Genomic DNA, 22,538 nt, shown 5'->3' with positions numbered 1-22,538 from the left:
ATTTTGCAACCTAACATAACACCCCCTTTCACAACAACGATGGGCACTCAGCAGCTCCAACGTAAGGCCTCCACCTGCAACACAAATGAACAATGATGGGGGTTCGGTGACCCCAACATGACCTCCCTCTCACACACACAAGACCAGCAGACCGAACATAACATTTCCCACCCCTCTCATGCTACTTTGCCCTCTTCCTCTTCTTTCTCCCCCACCCCTGGGATCCTCCTCAGCAGGGAGGCTGAATGCCTTTTCTCTTTCTACAAGGGCCCAGCATCAGTCCTCTCCTCTACTTCTCTATCCAGGCAGCAGTTTCTCTTCCTCAAGTTTCATCTCTGCGCAGAAGAGGGGACAGAGGGAGAGGGAGCAGATGTGGCACGGAGGACAACAGGGTAATTCAAGCAGGTGGAAGAAATGGTGCTGGTACTCAGTACCATCATGTACCCCATCCAAACATAGCGTAGTCGAAAAATGAAGCGTATGGGGAAAGATCTAAATGTGTATACCCTAGAGAAAAAGTGAGATGGGGAGATATGATAGAGACATTTAAATACCTGCAAGGTACCAATACACAGGAGGTAGGGCCTCTTTCAATGGAAAGAAGGCTCTGAAACCAGGGGTCATGTGGTGAGGGTGAAAGGGGGTAGATTCAGAAGTAACCTAAAGGGTGGTGGATGGATAGAACAGCCTCTCACTGCAGATGGTATGGAGACAGTATCCAAATTCAAGAAGACATGGGAAAAGGACAGCGGATCTTTGAGGGAATGATAGGGATTGTAGAGCTGAGCAGTTGGTGTGGATGAGCAGACTAAATACGCCAGAGGTTCTTTTTCTGCCTTCATATTTCTATAAATTTATTTTACCAAAAACAAAAAGTAGCTTATGCAGAAAAATTAAAGGAAACATATATTTTCCAAAGAAAGCTATAAATGTACCCACATTGGAAAGCAGAAATGTGTACCTCATTTCACATGAAGAGCCCAAAGCTTAAATCCTTATTCTTTAGAATGAAGGGAATTTGGGCACAGCAATTAATATACATTCATCACAGAATAACTATTAGCTATTAGGCACTCAATGCATAAATATAAATGATTATATACTCAGAAAATGTAATATGGTTTAGAAATGGCTTTCAGATTTAAAAAATCAATTATTTCCTAATGCCGTTAATTGAAGAAATTCAGCTGAAGAAAAATGTCCATGGCTGACAAGGGCTCTAGATCCAACCATTCCTCAAGAACAACAAATGGTTACAGATTTTAAATATGTCAACAGTAATAAATTAGAACTGAATCTAAATTATGATAAATAAATACTCATATGCTAAGGAGCCAAATTATCAAAGGCCAAAAAATGTTTTCCATATCTTATATTCTTATACCCACTCAACTAAGATCTGAATTACAAATACTAAAAAGTGGGACCTGAGACAAGAATTATAATTATTATGAAAAGGTAAAAGAATACATTTTACATTGTTATAGCAGAGCTGATGTGGAAATTAATAAGGCACTGCAGGAAATCAACGACCTCTTAATAAACCCCAAACAACTAAAAAATGCAAGCATATTTTTTTTAATCTAAAGTAGATATACACTGCTGCTAGCAATAACAAAAAAACTGTAACTGCACTCATAGACAACCATGTCCATCTGCCAAGCTTGAATACTTGGTACAGATTTAGATCCATAAATGGCACCCCATTTAGATAAATAATTTGAATTAAAGACAGTCCTACTTGTGACTATATCCCAATGAATGATAAAGCAACATCTATGCTATATACTTTAAACTTTAACAAATATGAGACTATATCCTAGCCAATAAGGAACCTTCAAAAATGATTGGATGGAAGATGTGAAATGAAGTGGGCTTATGAATTATTTATTTATTATTTTAAATTGGTTTACAGTCAGGTACTGTAGGTATTTCTTTATCCCCAGAGGGCTTACAATCTAAATTTTTGTACCTGAGGCAATTAAGGGTAAAGTGACAGCAAGGTCACAAGGAGTGACAGCAGGACTCAAACGCTGGTCTCCTGGTTCATAGTCCACTGCTCTAGCCACTAGGATATTCCTTCTCCCTTGTTTTATAGTTAAAGTGAAATCACACTACTTGATATGACACATCCAGGGGTGGATTGAGGGAAAATAGTGGCCCAAGGGATTTTTCTCCATACTGGCCCATGAGTACCCAATTACATATACAATATAATTTACATATGTAATTTACATATTTAATTTACATATATATGTACACACCCCTATATTTCAGCATGGTCCTCCCATATCAACACAGTACTATTTGCCAAAACTCAAAGAATAACAACCCCACCTATGAAAAAGAATACCACAAATATTACACCAGAATCTAAAATATCAATACACCTCCTATCAGGAAAACAGAAAAGGCCAAGCTACTACAGATCCCTACAGAGAAACCACATGCTAAAAGAATGCTTCATCTCAATCTTTGCATGCAGAACGCAAACTCTCACCAGAGACAGAATAAAGCCACATAAAGTATAAATAGAAATGTGCAGACAAAAACTGAACTGTAAAACGCATAACGCCAGACTCTATACAGTGCAACAATGGAAAAACAAAACTGTGACCATTCCTCATGAAACAATAAATAAAATCAATATATATAAATCATAATTATAAAATCATACTAATAAAATAATTTCAAAACAGCTGATGAATAGAATATCCAATAATTAAAGACTCAAGCAAATTATGAAACCTTTACCAAACACCAATAAAATATTTCAAACAGCAGACACATCACATACTACTCAATAATTAAAATGGTAGTCAATCAAGAAAAATGAACTTAAAAAGCCACCTTTACTTACCCTCTCCAGCAGTTCTACTCCTTTCCTTTGTAGGCCACACCAGAAGCAGCAGTAGCTGCTGAAGCTGTCCTCACAGTCCTCTTCCTTAGGGACCACAACCAATCTCTTCTCTCTCTCTCACACACACACACACACACCAGTCATACCCTCAAGACCAGTTTCTGTCTCTCACACACCAATCATCTCCCCAACCAGTCTCTCTCTCTCTCTCACACACACACACATAAACATACACACACACACACAAGCAGAAACATACCAGTCATCTCCCTGATCAGTCTCACTTATACACACGTCACCTCTCTGGCCAGTCTCTCTCAATCTCGGTCCCTTTTACACACAGGATTTCAATCACACACATGCTCTCTCTATTTCACTTACACACAAACTCTCAATCACACACATGTTCTATTTCACTTACAAACAGGCTCAATCACACACATGCCCTCTCTAACAGCCACAAGCCAGCCAAAAACATGCTCCATCTCTCTCGCACACACACATTGACACACACAAGCACCCTCCCTGACGCACTTATACACCACACACACATACAGAAGCACCCTCCCTGTCTCACATACACATTACACTCTCACAGAAGCACCTTGCTTTCAGACTTGCAGCATTTTTCACTTTTACTAAAAGTGAAAGTGATGATCCCAACCATTAAATAAAACCACATTCCTATCAGAAGGTGAAATGACACCCTTCCTTCAGGTTTTGTCCACCCAAGGGACAGCCACCCACACTGTACAGCTTCTCTTGTTTTATGCTTTCAGGCAATAAAGCAAGTGTCTTTCTTCAAACTATCAGTCATATGATTATTCATGTGGGAGATATGGAACCGAAAGACATCCTTAGTCAACTTCCCTTTTAAATGGGAAGATTCCAGTCTTAGTCATTTAAAAATATACATTTTCTAAAGGCTTAAAAAAAAATAGCTAAACCGTTTCAGATTGGAACTATTCTAGTCTTCATACTTAAATGATGCTTAAAAAAAAAACCAAACCCCACCTGGCATCAGTATCTTAAATTTGTGATTTTGCTAAGATGAACATTTGAAATATTTTAATTTTTTTTGCTTTAGTATTTGTCTCTACCCACTTTGCTAAATTTTATTTTCCAGAAGAGGGATGCTTAAAATTCAGTAATTTCATCTTTCATCCAATTTTTCAAAAATTGCGCTACCAACACAAAAGTTGAGGTATTTGTATTATCACATTTCATTTTTTTTTTAAACTGGCAGATTCCTTTCTCACAGCCAGCCCCAGCTTGAGGCTGGCTGGGAGGCACCCATCTTCTTTTCTTCGGCCGCCGCTGGCCTCAATTTTAATTTCTTTGGCCCCCGCCAGCTTGGTCTCCCACGGGGGCTGGCTGATCTTCTTTTCTTCGGCCTCCGCCGGCCTTGATTTTTATTTCTTCAGCCCCCGCTGGCTTGGTCTCCAGCAGGGGCTGACTGGAAGGCACTGAGCCTGAGCTGAGAAAAAGCCATGTGGTCGAGACCACGTGACCAGCTAGACCGGCCTACTGGGAGAAGCCCGATCCCCCGATAGGCCAATCCGCCCCTGGACACATCCCACTGTGGTGTGTCAGAGAATACTGCACACTCTTCTCTCTGGCATCACTCATTTAGCATATAGTAAGAGATACATTAGTGACACCCCTACATAAGCATGAAAAATGAATTGGTGGACTCATGGGTATATTCATAAGAACATAAGAAATTGCCATACTGGGTCAGACCAAGGGTCCATCAAGCCCAGCATCCTGTTTCCAACAGTGTCCAATCCAGGCTACATATACCTGGCAACTACCCAAACACTAAGTAGATCCCATGCTACTGATGCCAGTAATAGCAGTGGCTATTCCTAAGTCAACTTAATTAATAGCAGTTAATGAACTTCTCCAAGAACTTCTCCAAACCTTTTCTTTTTTTTTTTTTATTTATGCTATTTTCACAAAATAAATGCCACATTTGTTACAAAATTCAGATATTTGTAAAACATTTTTACATAGTAAATTTTTCTGTTGTGTCCCGCAGCCGCGGCAAGCCACGACCGCGGTCCCCTACCTCGTCTGCGGCGGTGACCCGCTGCAGCAGCCTCGGGGGAAACCCTTGACCGGGTGCGCGTTGTCCCCGCGCGGTCCCCCGCCTGACCGCCGGGTGGAGAGCCGTGTCTGCTCTATCCCTGCGCTGTTCCTGCAGCCTTTCCTCTGTGGAGGAAATTCAAGTTGACCGCCGCCATCCTAGGCGCGAGGCCGCGCCCCCTTCAGAGAGTTAAAGGGACCTGATCCCTTTAACAAGCCTCACCTGTCCTTAATCAGCCTGAGCAGGGGAAGTATAAAGGGAAGCTTCTTCTGCTCATTCCCTGACTTGGCAACGTCCTCCAGCGCTGTCTAGTCTGCTTGCTTTGGTGAGTTCTTGAGCTTCGGATCCCTGTTCATGTTTCATCTTGGTCTTCTCGGTTCCTGACTTTGGATTGGCTTTCGGTGTTTCTCTGGTGTCCGACTCGGATTGTCAAGCGGTGATTCTCTGGTGTGACCTCAGACTGGCAAGTGGTGATCCCTCGGTGTGTGACCTCGGCCTGGTAAGCGACGACTCTCTGGCACCTGATCTTGGACCCCCTCCTGGACTCTGTCTCCAAGGGCCCGCCTAAGTCCCAGCAGTCTGGGTCCTTACAGGCTCCTCCTGGGGGGACCACGGACTTCCAGGGCGAAGCTCCAGTCAGCCCTTGCACCGATACCGTGACTCCTCGGGGTCCACCTAAGTCCCAGCGGTCTGGGTCCCTACGGGCTCCTCCTGGGGGGACCACAGACTTCCAGGGGTGAAGATTCAGCTCCTCTTCTAGCCTCTTCATGTGTCTGCAGCCGTCTCCACCTCCAGAGCCGAGGGTCAACTGCGCTCCTCTTCTGTTCTGCCTCGCCACCCGACGAGAGAACCTACGGAACCTCCGCAAGGTATACCATCCTCTCATCGGCCCAAGGGTCCACAAGCCTGAGCATAACATTTTCACATTATTACATATTAAATCTGATAATAAAATGAAGAAATATTTCAGAAGGATAAGTGAAATAATAAGCGGTAATTTAAGGAAATAGAATAGTAGGATAGACTCCTTTTTATAACAACTGAATATTGAGAGAATAGTATTAGCTATTTACTACTTGCATCAAATTCCAACACAGTAAATTATTGGGTGTGGGAATCGAGGAAAGCACGCAGTGGGATAATTCAAAAAATACATATTTTTGATTATGAGCAATCTCACATTTACAAGGAAATTTTAATGTCATTTTCCCTACCTCAGTTCTCATATTAATAAATGTCCTTCTTTCTTTTGTTACCCTAGAAAAATTGGGATAAATCCAAATTTTTTCACCATGGAACAACGACAATCGATTTCTCAAATATAGTCTCTCTATCTGAGGCAAAGGAAAAGGAGATATGTAAGATGGCTCTATTCGTTATCACTATTAATACTAGATTCAATAATTTCAGACAGATTTAACTGGCCTTCACTAGACTTATTCCCTGCCACTGTCTTACTTTTTGAAGTTACATAATAAATCTTAGATAGGACTGGTAATGTTTGCTGAGGCATTTTTAATATTGTATAAGGTAATCCTTAAACATTGCAAAAGCTGAAATTAAATCATGCTTTGGAAAATTGATAATTCTAAGGTTTAGATATCTTACATTATTTTCTATGCCTTCTAGTTTCTTATCATAAAGAATCTCAGCTCTAGCAAACCTTTGCTGCCAATTCTCCATATTACACAATCTAGTCTCCATATGCCCAATATTCTCTTTATTCTTCCCCAAGGATTTTAAAGTCTTGCCTAACAAATCAGCTTCATTTTTTTGAAGGGGTTAATAAACATGTGGATAAAGGTGAACAGGTAGATGTAGTGTATTTTGGTTTTCATAAGTCGTTTGACAAAGTCCCTTATGAGAGGCTTCTAAGAAAACTAAAAAGTCATGGGATAGGAGGCAATATCGTTTCGTGGATTACAAACTGGTTAAAAGACAGGAACCAGAGAGTAGGATTAAATGGTCAATTTTCTCAGTGGAAAATGGTAAACAGTGGAGTGCCTCATGGATCTGTACTTGGACCGGTGCTTTTCAATATATATATAAATGATCTGGAAAGGAATACGACGAGTGAGGTTATCCAATTTGCGTATGATACAAAATTATTCAGAGAAGTTAAATCACAAGCGGATTGTGATACATTACAGGAGGACCTTGCAAGACTGGAAGAATGGGCATCCAAATGGCAGATGAAATTTAATGTAGACAAGTGCAAGGTGCTGCATAAAGGGAAAAATAACCCTTGCTGTAGTTACACAATGTTAGGTTCCATATTAGGAGCTACCACCCAGGAAAAAGATCTAGGCATCATAGTGGATAATACTTTAAAATCATCAGCTCAGTGTGCTGCAATAGTCAAAAAAGCAAACAGAATGTTAAGAATTATTAGGAAGGGAATGGTTAATAAAACGGAAAATGTCAAATGCCTCTATATCGCTCCATGGTGAGACTGCACCTGGAATACTGTGTACAATTCTGGTCACCACATCTCAAAAAATATATAGTTGCAATGGAGAAAGTACAGAGAATGGCAACCAAAATGATAAAGGGGATAGAACAGCTCCCCTATGAGGAAAGGCTGAAGAGGTTAGGGCTGTTCAGCTTGGAGAAGAGACGGCTGAGGGGGGGATATGATAGAGGTCTTTAAGATCATGAGAGGTCTTGAACGAGTAGATGTGAATCGGTTATTTACACTTTCGAATAATAGAAGGATTAGGGGGCATTCCATGAAGTTAGCAAGTAGCAATTTAAGACTAATCGGAGAAAATTCTTTTTCACTCAACGCACAATAAAGCTCTGGAATTTGTTTCCAGAGGATGTGGTTAGTGCAGTTAGTGTAGCTGGGTTCAAAAAAGGTTTGGATAAGTTCTTGGAGGAGAAGTCCATTAACGGATATTAATCAAATTTACTTAGGGAATAGCCACTGCTATTAATTGCATCAGTGGCATGGGATCTTCTTAGTGTTTGGGTAATTGCTAGGGGTGTGCATTTGTTTGCAACGTATTGGTAATCCGCAACGTATGGGGCCATATTTGTTATATTCGTGGGGAAGCGAAACATTTCGCGATTTCCCACGAATACAATGTAGGGATGTGAATTGTTTTTCAACGATTAAAATTATCGTCCGATAATGTTTATATCGTCTTAAATCGTTATAGAACACGATACAATAGAAATTCTAACGATTTATCGTTAAAAATCGTTAAATCGTGTTAGTGCGCACTAACTCGAGTTAGTGCGCACTAACTCCCCGTTAGTGCGCACTAACTGAAAATGATACAAATAAACACTTTCCAGGTCACTGAAGGTCAGTTAGGAATGAATATGTGTTCCTATTGGCTGGCTGCCCTCTTATCTATTGATGTTACCAAGGTTACCACTGAGGTGATGGTTGGGGGGATGGGAAATGGAACTGGAAACTAACGAACACCAACAGAAAATGAAACAAAGTGTTCACACTTCCCAGGTCAGTAAAGGTCACTTAGGAATGAATATGTATGTATGTATTCCTATTGGCTGGCTGTGCTCTTATCTATTGATGTTACCAATATGGTTGGGGGGATGTGAAATGGAAACAGTTGGAAGCTTGACAAAAAAAGTAATGTAATGATCAGCACTCTCGTGACTAGAACTTGTTTGTTTATTATTTTTGTTAGCAGGCACCTGAAATGCTAGTGCATGTTGAATTTGCCAATCACTGTGCATTTTAGAAAGGTGGTCCTGGCTGGAACTGTACACAGTTCAAATATATGTAATTGATTGTTGGTAAGTGTATTTTTTAAGTAGCCACACTGGCACCAGTATGTTTAATTTTCCTCCTACTTAACTCACTAGCTCAGCTTTGTAAGAAGGGCTTCTCTGCTTGTGTGTTGTTTTTGTTTGGTGTGAGGAGAGCAGAAACATCAGATCTTTATTCAATCTACTACAGTCATCTCTTACAGTGCCCTATCCCTATTAATACCAGGAGTGTTGTGATCTTCCTGCACACAGTGCCCTAACCCTGATACCAGTCTGAGAGACAGCTCCCTCCCTGCATTACTAGTGAGAGGCTGGCTTCACAGACAGGGGGGAGCTGCCTGACCCTCACTCCTGACTTCCCCCATGTCCCAGCTAGTGAATGGTGTGTGGGTGAGGGGGGGGGGGGGGAGGATGGTGAAGTCTGAGACAGCTCCCTCCCTGCATTACTAGTGAGAGGCTGGCTTCACAGACAGGGGGGAGCTGCCTGACCCTCACTCCTGACTTCCCCCATGTCCCAGCTAGTGAATGGTGTGTGGGTGAGGGGGGGGGGGGGGGAGGATGGTGAAGTCTGAGACAGCTCCCTCCCTGCATTACTAGTGAGAGGCTGGCTTCACAGACAGGGGGGAGCTGCCTGACCCTCACTCCTGACTTCCCCCATGTCCCAGCTAGTGAATGGTGTGTGGGTGAGGGGGGGGGGGTGGATGGTGAAGTCTGAGACAGCTCCCTCCCTGCATTACTAGTGAGAGGCTGGCTTCACAGACAGGGGGGAGCTGCCTGACCCTCACTCCTGACTTCCCCCATGTCCCAGCTAGTGAATGGTGTGTGGGTGAGGGGGGGGGGGGGAGGATGGTGAAGTCTGAGACAGCTCCCTCCCTGCATTACTAGTGAGAGGCTGGCTTCACAGACAGGGGGGAGCTGCCTGACCCTCACTCCTGACTTCCCCCATGTCCCAGCTAGTGAATGGTGTGTGGGTGAGGGGGGGGGGGGGGAGGATGGTGAAGTCTGAGACAGCTCCCTCCCTGCATTACTAGTGAGAGGCTGGCTTCACAGACAGGGGGGAGCTGCCTGACCCTCACTCCTGACTTCCCCCCATGTCCCAGCTAGTGAATGGTGTGTGGGTGAGGGGGGGGGGAGGATGGTGAAGTCTGAGACAGCTCCCTCCCTGCATTACTAGTGAGAGGCTGGCTTCGCAGACAGGGGGGAGCTGCCTGACCCTCACTCCTGACTTCCCCCATGTCCCAGCTAGTGAATGGTGTGTGGGTGAGGGGGGGGGGGGGGAGGATGGTGAAGTCTGAGACAGCTCCCTCCCTGCATTACTAGTGAGAGGCTGGCTTCACAGACAGGGGGGAGCTGCCTGTCCCTCACTCCTGACTTCCCCCATGTCCCAGCTAGTGAATGGTGTGTGGGTGAGGGGGGGGGGGGGTGGATGGTGAAGTCTGAGACAGCTCCCTCCCTGCATTACTAGTGAGAGGCTGGCTTCACAGACAGGGGGGAGCTGCCTGACCCTCACTCCTCCGGGGTATTGTGATCTTCCTGCACACAGTGCCCTATCCCTGATACCAGGGGTGTTGTGATCTTCCTGCATGCAGTGCCCTATCCCTATTAATACCAGGAGTGTTGTGATCTTCCTGCATGCAGTGCCCTATCCCTATTAATACCAGGAGTGTTGTGATCTTCCTGCATGCAGTGCCCTATCCCTGATATCGGGATGTGTGCAAGAAGATCACAACACCCCCGGTATCAGGAATAGGGCACTGTGTGCAGGAAGATCACAACACCCCCAGTATCAGGAATAGGGCACTGTGTGCAGGAAGATCACAACACCCCTGGTATTAGGGATAGGGCACTGTGTGCAGGAAGATCACAACACTCCTGGTATTAATAGGGATAGGGCACTGTGTGCAGGAAGATCACAATACCCCTGGTATCAGGGTTAGGGCACAAGTTCTAGTCACATTGACTGATCACATTACTTGTTTTGTCAAGCTACCAACTGTTTCCATTTCCCATCCCCCATATACTGTCAGTAGGAAACTTGGTAACATGAATAAATAAGAGGGCAGCCAATAGGAATACATATTCATTCCTAAACTGACCTTAACTGACCTGAAAAGTGTCAAATTGTATCATTTTCAGTTAGTGCACACTAACTCCCAGTTAGTGCGCACTAACTCCCAGTTAGTGCGCACTAACTCCCGTTAGTGCGCACTAACTCGAGTTAGTGCGCACTAATCGGAAAAAAAACGATTTTTAACGATTTTTTAACTAAAAAATCGTGCCTAAGACGATTTTCTTGCCCTGCCACACGATTTCTATCGTTAAGACGATATGGAAAACGATTCACATCCCTAATACAATGAATCTTCACCGAATTATTCGGCCGTCTAAAGGATTGAATTTAAACAACCCCCCCCCCCCCACCCTCCTGAGCCCCCAAGACTTACCAAAACTTCCTGGTGGTCCAGCGGGGAGTCCGGGAGCCATCTCCTGCACTCACACCGTCGGCTGCCGGTATTCAAAATGGTGCCGATAGCCTTTGACCTTACTATGTCACAGGGGCTACCAATGCCATACAGCCATTTCGGTGTATCCACTATCCAGAGCCAAAAATCAGCCCTTTCGTGTGAGTCGTCAGTGACTCACAGGAAAGGGTTGGACAGGTTGGCACAGATACCGGAATGCAGCGTATCAGCGATAACATTTTGTGAAATACACTGAATGCAGCCAATTGCGCTGTCATTCAGTGCTCGGTGATGATTTTCCTGATGACCGTTGGGCTGTTATGGCGTGCGTTAGGGCATTATGGCACACAATAACGCTCTACCACACGTGATACCGGCTGCATTGCAGCGGTAAAATGCTAATTAGGGGAAAAGGAGGAGTGTGGGCGGGGTTTGGGCGGTGTTAGGACCTGGCAGCACCACAGGAAATAACACCACCTTTATCCATGTCGCTATGGGGGTGATACTGTATGGCGCGGCCACACCGTAGTGGACAAAACCGCACTGCTGCAATGCGGCCGGCTGCATACTTTCGCGCCCCCCCCCACCCCCGGCCCTTTTCTCGCCGCGGCTCATTATTCTGCTATATTTATAGCAGAATGATTAATCTAGGCCTAAGTTAGCTCGGTAAGTAGCACTGCCCCGATTCACTCACTGCCCGCGCCAGATAAGTGACTTTGCCGGCTAAGTAGCACTAAATATCAGGATCTATATATATCTATATAGATATAGATATTTATATAGTCAAGAGAAAAAAACAATTGTGCAGAAAACTAAAAGTGTTCACACTAACAAAGTGCTAATACATCACACAGAACACTAATGTAAACTATAACATAAATTAATATTTAATACAAAAATATATGAGGAGGAATAGCGTAGTGGTTAGAGCAGTGGGCTACAGACCAGGGTTCGAGTCCTGCTGTCGCTCCTTGTGACCTTGGGCAAGTTAGTTTACCCTCCTTTGCCTCAGGTACAAAACTAAGGGGCGGAATTTAAAAGGCCCGCACGCGTAAATCCTTCCGGATTTATGCGCGCAGGGCCCTCGCGTGCCGGCGCGCCTATTTTGCATAGGCCGCCGGCGCGCGTCCCAGGGCTTTCGAAAAGGGGAGGGAGGGGGTGTGTCCGGGGGCATTCCTGAAACGACGCGGCATTTCGGGGGCGGGCCCGGGGGCGTGGCGCCGGCCCAGGGGCGAGGTCAAGGCCTCCAGACCAGCCCCCGGGACCGGAGGACGGAGCGGGGCTGCCGGCCGACGCGCGCAAAGTTATGCCTGCTTTCAGCAGGCGTAACTTTGCTGACAAAGGTAGGGGGGGTTTAGATAGGGCCGGGGGGGGGTGGGTTAGGTAGGGGAAGGGAGGGGAAGGTGGGGGTAGGGCGAAGAAAAGTTCCCTCCGAGGCCGCTCCGATTTCGGAGCGGCCTCGGAGGGAACAGGCAGGCCACGCTGGGCTCGGCGCGTGCAGGTTGCACAAATGTGCACCCCCTTTGCGTGTGCTGACCCCGGATTTTATAAGATACGCGCGGCTACGTGCGTATCTTAAAAAATCCAGCGTACTTTTGTTCGCGCCTGGTGTGCGAACAAAAGTACGCGATTGCGTACTTTTTAAAGATCTACCCCTTAGATTGTAAGCCCTCTGGGGATAGGGAAATACCTACAGTACCTGAATGTAAACCGATGTGATATCTCAGATTGAATGTCAGTATATAATAAATATGCAAAAAAAGTTTATTTGAGCCTAATTATGCATCTAAAACAAGATGGAAAAGAAACATTACATCCTTCTAAAATATTTAATAAGTTTACTAACACATTGCCATATAATAGTCTGTTATAAAACCTCAAAAATCTAATTCAGCAAAACCTTTATAATTAGTCAAAAGCAAGAGCACAAAGCTTCACAATGTCCTGGCAGCTCCCTAATGAAGAATATAAATTGGATCACAAGAATTAAACAGATCATTTGAGCAGTGCACGCCTCTCTGTTCCTCAACAAAAGCCCTCGTTTCGCTAGTCTGGCTTCCTCAGAGGGAAGAAATTGTAAAGTATATACACTGAGAGGTTGATATTCAAAGAGGTTTGTCTTGATAACTTTTGAGTTAGATAGAAAAGCTCCAAGGTTTGAATATTTCCCTTGTATCCACATAAATTATAAATGGTTAAGCCACTAACCAGATAAAATTTATCCAAATAAATTGGAGGCTTTCTGGGGGATGTCTGGGGCAGAGTTAACGTAGCCCAATAACTTACTCGGCTAACTTCAACATTCAGGGATAGCCAAATAAATTTGGCAAAGGTATCCCTGGATAACGTTAACTTTAATAATCTATATACAAAATACAGCCAGTTAAGTGTTAAAAAAAAACAAAGCTAAACACAACATAGAGGGCCTATAGGCTTGATCTCCAACTCCGCTAAAGGATTACAACTAATGTGGGCCAGAGTGCCCTCTCTCCAAGTACAGTTTGTGGATCTATTGGCCTGAGGAGCCTCCACTCACTCTACCCTGAATTCTGAAATTAGCTGTGGCCTCAGATCCTCCTCTTAAAGCCCACCTTTCCTCTACTCTTTCCTAAAGTCCACCCGCAAGCCAACCCTGAACCATTCTGCCCCACCCAGCACTCCCCAAAACCCTCAGGTTGCCGGGAGCACACTACAATAGTTGGACTCCCCACAGTCCAGCATTGCTTTGACAGCATAAGCCACCAGCATTGGATTCATATGACACCCCCCTGACAGCACCAGCTAACAGCACTGGTATTAAAGCAACACTGGATGCTGCCAGGAGTATGACCAATGTAGTGCGCCTCCTGGTAGCCGGGGGGTAGTTTGGAGGGGCGGTCTTTAGGAGGGGGTTCAGAAGCCACAGCTAATTTCAGAATATGGAGGGTAGGGAGCCAGATGAAATAGGACAATGTGGTGGTTTTCTGCCCTCATTTACTACGTTGGGTACTTGCCAGGTTCTTATGGCCTGGATTGGCCACTGTTGGAAACAGGATGCTGGACTTGATGGACCCTTGGTCTGACTCAGTATGGCATTTTCTTATGTTCTTATGTTACTATGTAAGAACATTACAGGAGGTTAAGGTTTGAGACTGACACATTTACGAAATTATTATTACTCCTTATAAATGAAATTTAAAGTAATTCAAATAAACTGAAATTAGTATCTTGTTGAACATGGCTACAGACCACAATTGAATTAAGATTTTAAAAAATCATGTCAGTTCTGCATAACACAAGATGGCAGTCTTTCTGCTTTGCTTGATGTTGTTCAAAGGAGCTAGCAAAGTAAAATGGTTTTGCAGAATGTTAACTTATAGTGCCAAAATTTCAAGGCAATATTTACAAAAGTCTAGATAGTCAGATTCTACTATGTAAAGTGTATGCTTTATATTTTACCAGAGTTTTTGCAATTTGTTAACATTTGGGGGGTAATTTTGAAACAGCCCTCCTATATTAGACAGCAAATACATGCACAGTGTTCCACCAATTTTCAAAGCAAACTTATGTGTGTATGTTTGCTTTAAAAATGATCTCACCACCACAACTACCCGTGCACAATTACACCTGCTATTATGTGTGCAGAAAATTTCATGTGCATAATTAAAAATTGCAAAAGTATGCACAAAAGTGCAAGCTGCATCCACTGGGAAACCTCTGCTTAGTCTAGATAAACCTATGCGCATTCGTGACATACACATCTAAGTTTACTCGCATATCAGGTGGGCAATTTTGTAACATACCATTTCAGCAACTAAAGCATTGTTTTACCCATAGAAATATCTTTGAAAATTACCCTGCTTATATATATATTTCAACTGTTTTATTTATTTATTTAGGGTTTTTTTTATACCGACATTCATGATACCAATCATATCATATTGGTTTACAAGAAACAATGATGCAAATACATTAACATGAACAATAGGCGAAGAGAGAACGAGTGAACAAAAGTTACAATAAAACAGGGGCACATGAACTGGGAGGAGGAAAAGCCAGAGACATGGCTAACTCAGAAATAAATAATATCTAGTCATATATTCAGCATTATATTAAAACATGTACTCAGGACTGGATTGTTTCAAATATGTAAATATCATATACTCAGGGCTGTAATAATAGCATATGTTCCTGACTAAAAAGTGTCAGTTCATAAAACTCGGGACTAATTAATGTATAGTCAGAAGCCAAGTCAGGGATGTGGTACGTCGACTGGAAAACCATGGCGAGTTATGATAGTTGGGGCAGTTATAGATCAGGGAAGGCTTGTAGAAATAGCCATGTCTTGAGTTTCTTTCTGAATGTCAGTATGCAAGGTTCTTGTCTAAGGTCTGGGGGCATGGAGTTCCAGATGGTTGGAGCCGCTGTCGAGAAGGCTCGATCTTTTGTGGATGAGAGATGTGTGGATTTGGCTGGGGGGTAGCGAGCCCTTGTATGCTTCTCTGATGGGTCTAGAAGTTTTCTTGTCTGTCTTCTGGTTGTAAACATTTTACATAAGTACTAGCTGAAAAGGCCCACCAAAAGTAGCCTTTGGCCTTTGCATTTGCATGTCCCCATCCTGCTACGTCTGCTGCTGCATCTGGATTTTGACTACAAGTACCACTTTCCCACATGGTCTGCTATCTGCCCCAATATCCTGGTGCACTGGTGGGAAACCAGTACTTCTGCACCAGCTGACGGGGCCTGGGCTCCCCACCACTTGTACTGGTCACTGGTGTGGCACCAAACACTATTCACAGGCACTGTTCTTAGCTTCTCCAGTGCTTGTCTGGCAGACAGCATGCCAGAAACAAATGCAACTGTCTATTTTATAGGTAGTGATAGGGATTGTTTTTGCTCTTTAAAGTTTAACACTGTTTTGAGTCTTTGTGGGAAAAAGCGGTATATAAGAATAAATTATTCTTATTATATTTACTATTGCATGCACCTTGTGGAATGACTATAGTGTGGTTACTAGAGATGTGAATCGTGTGATCGATCGTCTTAACGATCGATTTCGGCTGGGAGGGGGAGGGAATCGGATCGTCGCAGTTTGGGTATTTTAAATATCGTGAATATCGTGTAAATCGTGTAAATCGAAAACCGGCACACTAAAACATCCCTAAAACCCACCCCGACCCTTTAAAATAAATCCCCCACCCTCCCGAACCCCCCCCAAAATGCCTTAAATTACCTGGGGTCCAGTGGGGGGGGAGGGGAAGGGGGAGGGCGGGAAAACCGGCACACTAAAACAACCCTAAAACCCTCCCCGACCCTTTAAAATAAATCCCCCACCCTCCCGAACCCCCCCCCACCCTCCCGAACCCCCCCCCCAATGCCTTAAATTACCTGGGGTCCAGAGGAAGGGTCCCGGTGTGATCTTTTACTCTCGGACCTCCGGTGCGTTGTAGAAATGGTGCCGGCGCTACCTTTGCCTTGTCATATGACAGGTCAAAGGTAGCGCCAGCGCCATTTTGTTTTTTGTCCCCCGACGTCAGGAGCCTAGGAGATCGCTCCTGGACCCCCGCTGGACCCCCAGGGACTTTTGGCCAGCTTGGGGGGGCCTCCTGACCCCCACAAGACTTGCCAAAAGTCCAGCGGGGGTCCGGGAACGACTTCCTGCACACAAATCGTTTTTCCGTACGGAAAATCGATTCATGGTAGGAGATCGCCCCCGGACCCCCGCTGGACCTCCAGGGACTTTTGGCCAGCTTGGGGGGGCCTCCTGACCCCCACAAGACTTGCCAAAAGTCCAGCGGGGGTCCGGAACGACCTCCTGCAGTCAAATCGTGTTGCCGTACGGCCGGCGCCATTTTGCGTACGGAAAAACGATTCGCGGTAGGAGATCGCTCCCGGACCCCCGCTGGACCCCCAGGGACTTTTGGCCAGCTTGGGGGGGCCTCCTGACCCCCACAAGACTTGCCAAAAGTCCAGCGGGGGTCCGGAACGACCTCCTGCAGTCGAATCGTGTTGCCTTACGGCCGGCGCCATTTTTCCCGGACCCCCGTTGGACTTTTGGCAAGTCTTGTGGGGGTCAGGAGGCCCCCCAAAGCTGGCCAAAAGTCCCTGGGAGTCCAGCGGGGGTCCGGGAGCGATCTCCTAGGCTCCTGACGTCGGGGGACAAAAAACAAAATGGCGCCGGCGCTACCTTTGACCTGTCTTATGACAAGGCAAAGGTAGCGCCGGCGCCATTTCTACAACGCACCGGAGGTCCGAGAGTAAAAGATCACACCGGGACCCTTCCTCTGGACCCCAGGTAATTTAAGGCATTTGGGGGAGGGTTCGGGAGGGTGGAGGATTTATTTTAAAGGGTCAGGGTGGTTTTTAGGGTTGTTTTAGTGTGCCGGTTTTCCCGCCCTCCCCCTTCCCCTCCCCCTTCCCCCGATTTATGATTTTTTGACGATAAATCGGGGGAATTGTTATTGTATCGCGGCTCTAACGATTTTTGACAATTTAAAATATATCGGATGATATTTTAAATCGTCAAAAAACGATTCACATCCCTAGTGGTTACCATTGTCCTTTATTTCTACTATAATGACTAGAAGACTAGAAGAAACATATAGAAACATAGAAATGACGGCAGAAGAAGACCAAACGGTCCATTCAGTCTGCCCAGCAAGCTTTCACTTTTTTTTTTTATTCTTTTTTTTCCCCATACTTATCTGTTATTCTTGTCCCTTGTAAGTGACTTTTTGTTCTATTTCCCTTCCACCCACGCTATTGAACTATTTCCCTTCTACCCCCACCATCGATCTATTTCCCTTCCACCCCTGCCATTGATCTATTTCCCTTCCAACCCTGCCATCGATCTATTTCCCTTCTACCCCCTCCATCGATGTAGTTAGCAGTGCTGGAGCTGCATCTAAGTGAAGTATCTAGCTAATTGGTTAAGGATATCAGTGCTGGAGGTGCATCTAAGTGAAGTATCTAGCTAATTGTTTGGGGTAGTAACCGCCGACAAAGCAAGTTACTCCCACGCATGTTTATCCAGCCTGTGCAACTCAGTCCTTGTTGGTTGTTGTCCGAATATAAATCATCTTTTCATCATTCCCCGTGCCATTGAAGCAGAGATCTTTTCATCATTTCCCCTGCCGTTGAAGCAGAGAGCTATGCTGGATATCATTGAAAGTGAAGTATCAGGCTTATTTGGTTTGGGGTAGTAACCGCCGTATCAAGCAAGCTACTCCCCTGCTTTTTTGTGGATGCAAATCCTTTTTTTTCATATTTCCTCTTGCCGTTGAAGAATAGAGCAATGTTGAAGTCGCATTAATCGTGTATATGTTTATTGAATTAGGATATTAATCTCCAGGTAGTAGCCATCATTCCCTAAAGCCGCCCCCATGCCTCTTCACTTCATTCACATCCTCTAGAATTTATGGATCCACAGTGTTTATCCCATGCCTCTTTGAACTCCTTCACAGTTTTGGCGCCTCATTTTCCAAGCTAACAGCCGTTAACGCGATTTGCGAATGCAAATTAGTAATTTGGTATTCAGGGGGCGGAGTATATGTAAAATGGGAACCAGTTTTTCGTGTGCGGCGAAACAGCCGCAGTGGTAGCACGGCTGATTTGCGTTACGGGCCAATAAAGGGTTATCGTGGTGAGAGAGAGAGAGAGAGAGAGAAACCTTACTATAGTGCCTATGCCCTAGACAGGTATTTGAATCCCTATGGGAGGGCCACCTACTACTAACTCGGGGTGGGGATTAGGTAAGAGCGTCGGGGGTTGGGGGCCACTTTTGCATTCCACATGAGACGTACGGAAAGAACAGTGGTCCCTAGTGAAGATTTGCTGGCCGTCGGAGTGAGGACGCTCACTCCAAGAAGAGGTTTGGGCAATGTTTCACTCATTGCCCATCTATGTTTCACTCATTGCCCAAACCTCTTCTTGGAGTGAGCGTCCTCACTCCGACGCTCTTACCTAATCCCCACCCCGAGTTAGTAGGTGGCCCTCCCATAGGGATTCAAATACCTGTCTAGGGCATAGGCACTATAGTAAGGTTCTCTCTCTCTCTCTCTCTCTCTCTCTCTCTCTCTCTCTCTCTCTCCTGCACTGCAATAACCCTCTCTCAGCTACTGACAACTATCGTGTGCTGCAATGATTCTTCGGGTGTTTCCTCACGCACCAGGAAAACATCGTGAATGGTGCTAATGTTTTCGCAAACGGCGAAAACATCACCGCACGCGATGTTTCCCCGCTGCACGAAAGAAGCCTCATTTGCATTGGAAACGCCCCTTAATGCGATATTGGAAAATGAGGCCCTTGGTCTTCACCACTTCCTCCGGAAGGGCGTTCCAGGCATCCACCACCCTCTCCGTGAAGAAATACTTCCTGACATTGGCTCTGAGTCTTCCTCCCTGGTTTTAAATCGTGACCCCTGGTTCTGCTGATTTTTTTGCAATGGAAAAGGTTTGTTGTTGTTTTTAATTACTTTAAATTGTTTTTAATTACTCTGCTCTGTATCTTCTCCCATCCTCCATCTCCCAATCTAACCAACTCTTCTCCTTTCCTTTATAGGTCAATCTTCCTCCTCTTTCACTTTGCTACTGGCTTTTGTCCTTTTCTACTTCCACCCTCTGCAGTTTTTCCCCCTCCCTTCAGTCTGTTTCTTTATTCCTTCACTTTGCCTAGCTTCCCTATTTCTCTCTTCCTTATCTCTATCCTGTGGTATTTTCTCTTTCCCTCCTCCCTGCAGGTTCTTCTTCCTTCTTCCCTTCCTCCCTCCCTCTAATCGCTCCTCCTTGCTTCCTTTCCACAATCTTTTCCTCCAAATAATCTATAGTTTTCTTCTTTATTGCACTTTTTCTACCTCACTTTTATTTATTTATATATATATATATATATATATATATATATATATATATATATATATATTTCTTTATTAAATTTTAGAGTTTTCAAAACACAATTAAAAAAGAAATTGGAACATTGTTATGACAGGTAGACCAAAACTTTCATTTAGCCAATAGCGTAAATATAACCTGCCCAACTCAACCAACCTACCCTCCCTCCCACCCACCCCCAGTTCAAGCAGAAGCTGTTTGTCATGATGTCTGGTTTCATATCATAGTGGTCGGGATGCGTGAATGTACTTGGTCTCCACTAATCTCTTGATGGAGTCTCTGGTGGCAGGGGGTAGCTGCTGCCAATATTGCTGCCAAAGCATCTTACAGTAATTTTGTGCCTGTTCCGATTTGCCAGCCGCCGTCATAAATTCAAAATGAAGTAACATAGTCAATCGGTTCTTCCAATGTGCAACTTGCGGCTTATCAGCCGAAATCCACCCGGCCATTATGGTCTGTATGCCGGTCAGCAACGCCTTGTCCAGGAACTGTTGTTGTTGTTCCGGCGTGGAAGCCAGCTCCTTACCTCACTTTTACTAATAATATGTCCTAAACTGCCCCTTTAGGATGTCTTTCAGTTTTGCAATAGCTGGTACTTCTATACCTGTATCTTTAGAAAAGAAGTTTGCAAGGGTAAAAAATTTGTTTTATTTTTCGGTATGTTTTGGGGAGGTTCCTGTACAAATTTCATTTTGTTTAATGTTTAACTAATTTCTTTTCTTTAAAAAAACAAATCAAACATTAAAAAAAAAAGAGATACAGTAAAGAAAGGAAATGGGCCCTCTCAAGGCCTCCATCCCCACAAGAATCTTCCCCCCGCCCCCACTTAACTGGTCTGTTGGGGATCTGCTGGTGAAGCCTAGGCCCAGGCCAAAATCTCAGTCTTGCGTAGGCATAAGCTGTGGTAGGTTACTGCGACCTCAGCCTAGAATCTACACAAGGCCGAAGCTTGAAAGTCTGGTCCCAACACCTTGGCCTAGCTCCAATACCTGGGCCTAGGTAAGACCTCGAGGCCTCGGCCTCAGCCAGATACCAACTCCTGGGACTCAGCCTAGGCCAGAACCTGGGCCCCAGCCCGACGCCAGATCTTTAGCCCAGTGTCAAGACCATGCCCAGAAGTCAGAGCCCAGGCCTTATAGAAGACATCTTTTTTTGCTTCCTTCTTCAAATGATGCATCTACTGGGGACACACTGTAGTAAATCAACTCCGGCGCATGCTCCTCAGTGAAGGGCACCATTTTGCAGTATGGCAATAAATTGAAATTGAAAGAAGATGTCTTCTACAAGGCCTGGGCTCTGATGTCTGGGCATGAGCCTGACCCTGGACTAAGGCCCCAGCATCAGGTCCTGGCTTCTAGGCATAGCCCCAATATTGGGCCGGGGCTGAGGCTCAATAGTCAGGACCTGATGCTGGGCCAGGTCGCAGCATTGAGCCCAGGTCGCAGCATTGAGCCCAGGCTTCAGGATCCTGGTATGGCCGAGGTTCAGGTGTCGGGACCCAGTCTCCAGGCCAGGCTCTGGCATCGGGCCTGGGTTCCGGCATCAGGCCTGGGCCCAGGTTCTATTCTAGGCTAAGGTCCAGGTGCGGGACCCAGCCTATGGGCCAGGGCTCAGCATCAGGCCTAGGCTGAGGCTCAGGAGTCGGGACCTGGTCCTGGTGTGAGGCCTGGGCCTGGGCCTTCATCTGGGCTGACGCCCAGGCGTTGGGACCTGGCCTGGCCTCGGGGTCAGATCCCCAATGGATCAGATAAGTAAAAGAGTTGTGAAAATTTTTCAGGAAGGCTTGGGTCTTTGCTCAGCTCTCAGCTGAGACCCTGGTGTTGAGCCTGGGCCAAGACCCTGGCATCATGCTTGGGCATAGGCCACAGCCCAATGCAGCCATGGCCTATGCCTAGGCAAAGCGCCAGCCTAGATGAGATGCTGGCATCTAGCCTAGGCCTAGGCTGAGGCCGAGGCACCAGCCTCGTGCTCAAGCCTAGGGCGCGGTCCCTGCTTTGGGTCTTGGCCTATTCCCTAGGTGAGGCCCTGTCTTTGGACTTATGCATAGGCCTGAGGGGAGATTCTTTTTAACTAAATGCAATGAATAAGATTCTTTTAATTTGGTAGGGCCTCTCAATTTTTTTTCAGTGCCCCCTGAAAAAATCAGATTGGCCTTTATTTGTTGCATATTTCAAATTTAGTTAAAATGAATGCACATCCCTAGCTTTAGACACCCTCAAGGCATGTAGGAAAATGCAAATTAGAGGAGGTGAGTTTATTCCGGTTTGTGCAGGAAGAAAAAGCGCCGATGTTTGAGGGTGCAATTGCCTAGCAGTGAGTCTTTTGTATAATGTATATCGATAGTATGGTGCAGAGATCGTTATTATCAATATCTCTAGCATTTACTGAAGGGCTAAGATATACCAGCTAACACATTTCCACAGTGTAACCATATTTGGCAGAAGTGTCCAAGAACAAGAATTATGTGTCTACAAACCTTATGAAAATTACCGATTAAGCACCTCAGTAGCCCCTGAGGCAGC

Source organism: Rhinatrema bivittatum, chromosome 5, assembly GCF_901001135.1.
Source record: "Rhinatrema bivittatum chromosome 5, aRhiBiv1.1, whole genome shotgun sequence".
NCBI classification, from domain to species: Eukaryota; Metazoa; Chordata; class Amphibia; order Gymnophiona; family Rhinatrematidae; genus Rhinatrema; species Rhinatrema bivittatum.
This window is presented reverse-complemented; position numbering follows the sequence as displayed.